Here is a 4,101-nt window from a genome sequence, read left to right on the forward strand (position 1 = left end):
GCTTAAGAATGTACTGTATAAAAAGTGAAAGCAAAATGAAAGAGCCAAAACAAGGGTTTGGTTATGCAGAAAACACTTGTTTATTGATTTTTGCTGGATCACATGCAAAAGACTTCAAGAATTATTATTGCTGAATAGAGAAGACATTGTGATTAAGTAATTGTAATAAAGTCATTACTAGAGCGGCTCAACTTTGAACAACAACGCAACTTTGACCGTCTCATTATTTCTGTCAAATAGATTTCACTGCAGTACTGCCAAATGGACAGGGGTCGTGCTACAGTAACAATAACATGACGTTTATTCACATTTTTCTAAGGCATTAGGACATCTTATGAACTGTAACCTTTGTCCTGAAAACTATAACCGGTTAAATATTTTGATTATAATCTATTATACCGTTTTGTCATGAGTCAAGTTCATCCAGCTTCAGCAAAGAACAAATTAAAATGTATGTGACTAATGAAAATTCTCTTTAGAAGAACGAAGACTGACCAATACAGATTAAACTGAAATTGATGTCAATGGCAGGAAAAATTCAGCCTGGAACATCATTTGATCAGCTCAGTTAAGTTGACAAAAGAGAAAATATTTGTTATGATGATGAACAGTTATGATGATACGATGAAGAAAGTATTTTGAACTTTTAAGCCTAAATGAAACTATGAAGTAATAAGTAACATTTTTTACCTGGTTAAAAATATTCTTTTATTAATGTAAAGTCAGTGTTGGGCAAGTTACTTCCAAAGTACTGTATAAAAAGTGAAAGCAAAATGAAAGAGCCAAAACAAGGGTTTGGTTATGCAGAAAACACTGTTTATTGATTTTTGCTGGATCACATGCAAAAGACTTCAAGAATTATTATTGCTGAATAGAGAAGGCATTGTGATTAAGTAATTGTAATAAAGTCATTACTAGAGCGGCTCAACTTTGAACAACGCAACTTTGACCGTCTCATTATTTCTGTCAAATAGATTTCACTGCAGTACTGCCAAATGGACAGGGGTCGTGCTACAGTAACAATAACATGACGTTTATTCACATTTTTCTAAGGCATTAGGACATCTTATGAACTGTAACCTTTGTCCTGAAAACTATAACCGGTTAAATATTTTGATTATAATCTATTATACCGTTTTGTCATGAGTCAAGTTCATCCAACTTCAGCAAAGAACAAATTAAAATGTATGTGACTAATGAAAATTCTCTTTAGAAGAACGAAGACTGACAAATACAGATTAAACTGAAATTGATGTCAATGGCAGGAAAAATTCAGCCTGGAACATCATTTGATCAGTTCAGTTAAGTTGACAAAAGAGAAAAGATTTGTTATGATGATGAACAGTTATGATGAAACGATGAAGAAAGTATTTTGAACTTTTGAGCCTAAATGAAACTATGAAGTAATAAGTAACATTTTTTACCTGGTTAAAAATATTCTTTTATTAATGTAAAGTACAAAACAATCAAAATAATATTTATTTATTTTTGTTTGTTTGTTTGTCTGCTTGCTTGTTTTAGTTTTTTTGTAATTGTTTAGTTTTTTTGCAGTTGTTTAATCTAGTTCTTTGGAATATAAACATTCTGTAGTTCAAAATAAATCAAAATATAAAAACAAACAACTTTGCTTTCATATATATATATACTTCATGTTTACTTTTTAGAAGTATATTTCTACTAAATATTAGGAAGAGCAAATGCTTTTAACCAGTACCTTACACCTTTTATTTAATTTAGTAACAGGTTAACTCAACACAATTCAAAATTTGTTAGATTGCTGACTTTTCTTTTTTTTTTTAAATAGATAAAACAAGGTTATATAAACATATGGGGGAAAAAACTTTAATGTTCCTTCATTGTTGAAATTCTTAGAACCACTCCCATTCATCATGCCATTATTGTTCATCACCTATTTCTGTCCAAAAATGTAGACATATATGTTGGCTGACTAGTGTGTCTACAATCCTCGTGGTTGACGGATAATGAATAAATAATAAACATTTCTCAACCTTCATACTATTGGCCTACTGTAACAATCCACTATTTCATATATTTGTACTCCAGACAATGATTCATAGAATTTTGAGGATCAAAAATAACACAAAGTTACTAATTTCCACATTGTGAAAGTGGAAAATTTTAAATGGATTTGTAGAACAGCTGTTTTTGATTTATAAAGAGTAAAATAAAGTCTGTGGTTATTAGTCATGTTTTCCAAGCTTCTTTCTGTCCCCAGATTCAGATCTCAGGGAGGCAGTTTTCAAGACTCACCATTTTTCCCTCCATTCCTGGTTTTGGGGAGCTGTTATTATTTACAGTTCCATTATTTGTTCATTATTACATATACAGGTACATCTAAAAAAATTAAGAATATCATGAAAAAGGTAAACTTTCTATGAATATGCTTGGATACAGCACTCTGTGAACAACCAGCTTCTTTAGCAATGAACTTTTGTGGCTTACCCTCCTTGTGGAGGGTGTCAATGACTGTCTTCTGGACATCTGTCAAGACATAAAAAAAGACATTGCATGTATACAGAAACTCACAAGATGAATCAGTTACACTGAATAGTTTAAGGAAATAGTTAAGGGAGGTGTTCATTTGTATCACTTGCAAGAGCTCAATTCTGCAAAGAAATTTTAGTTTTTATGTGTCTTCAATTCATGGAGAGATTCAATGAAGTTTAACTGTTGCCTTGAGTATAAAACAGAATCTTGTTGAACTATGAAAACATTAAGCAATCATATTTCTCATTTGCACAAACACATACAAACTTAATTGTACACATGAACTTTCATTGCTCCACATGTTACATGTTATACATGTTATATAAACCACTCTAAAGGCTGAATGACTCAAATGTAAATGGTATTTATATTTGTTAAGTTGTTAAACAGAGCAGAACACAAAAGCAGTTCTCTGAGTGAAGTCACAGTGTCTAAATAGATGTGCTACATTCATCCTTTGTTTTTTTGTTTTTTACAGCCCTGCATACTTAAGGGCCCATTATGAACTGAGATGTCTGTGTCCTCAATCACATGGGCAGCTGTTATCAGTCTGTGGAGAAAACGTCTTAAGCCAACAATAAATATTTAAACAGGGAAAAATATAATGATCTGCATAGATAAATCTAGTGGCTCACATAGTTCTTCTGTCAATGCAAACACAGTGGCTACATGAAAAATTTCTCACCTTCAGTATATGCGTGCTAAGAGGAGGCGTTGTGCAGGAGGAAGTAGTGGTCAGCAAGGATGAGAACATTTTCATGTAGCAGTTTTACATTTTAGACAGGAAACAAACGCTGTATTGAACATAATCAAATGTGGAAGGTGTTTGAATAAACCAATTGCTATCACGTTTTCAAGCTGATGTCCTGATTTCACACAGGCTAAATGACTAGCCACAAGTAGGCAGCACATATAGGACTATTTCACAAGTACACACAAGCTAACCTGCAGTCTTCTGTCCTTACATAAAAGTTGACATTATTTTTTAAGAGTGGTTTTGACATTTGAATGCAGTTTATCACAACACTGACAGATGAATGCTTGACATTTAATTATGTTTGGAAAAGAAGCTGAATAGGTGCACCTGGTTTGTGTATGCTTGTTTGCATGTGTTGTACTTCCATTGGGGCCTTATTTGCATGCCAATCTGGGAGGCTGTGTATGCAGTCACGGTATAAAAGTAGAAAGACAATTCATGACTGTGATCATTTCAGATCTGTTGGTGTACTAAAGTCCAATTAAAAACTTTCAAAAAGTGAAACCTTAAAATAATACCTAAATGGAGGACGCTGAAATGTACATAAACAATGCATGAACAATTGGTGCTTATCAATCTTTATCCTCACCATTAAATATTTATAGTAAGAATCATACTGTATTTACCATTACACTAGATGCTGTTAACCTGGGCTCAGTTGTTGCACTGTATCTGTAATATTAGTGTGTATATTTATATTGTTGCTTTGGTACTTTTATGTTTATTCTTAATAATAATAATGTGGCGAGGGGGGCGTGGTTTAGCGAGGTCTGCAGCGGGAGAGAAGGTCGGGAGACGAGCGGTGCGTAAGTAGGTCAAGTGCAAAGTGATAACAC

The sequence above is a fragment of the Sinocyclocheilus rhinocerous genome, unplaced genomic scaffold, assembly GCF_001515625.1.
Source record: "Sinocyclocheilus rhinocerous isolate Xijiao unplaced genomic scaffold, SAMN03320098_v1.1 scaffold55, whole genome shotgun sequence".
NCBI classification, from domain to species: Eukaryota; Metazoa; Chordata; class Actinopteri; order Cypriniformes; family Cyprinidae; genus Sinocyclocheilus; species Sinocyclocheilus rhinocerous.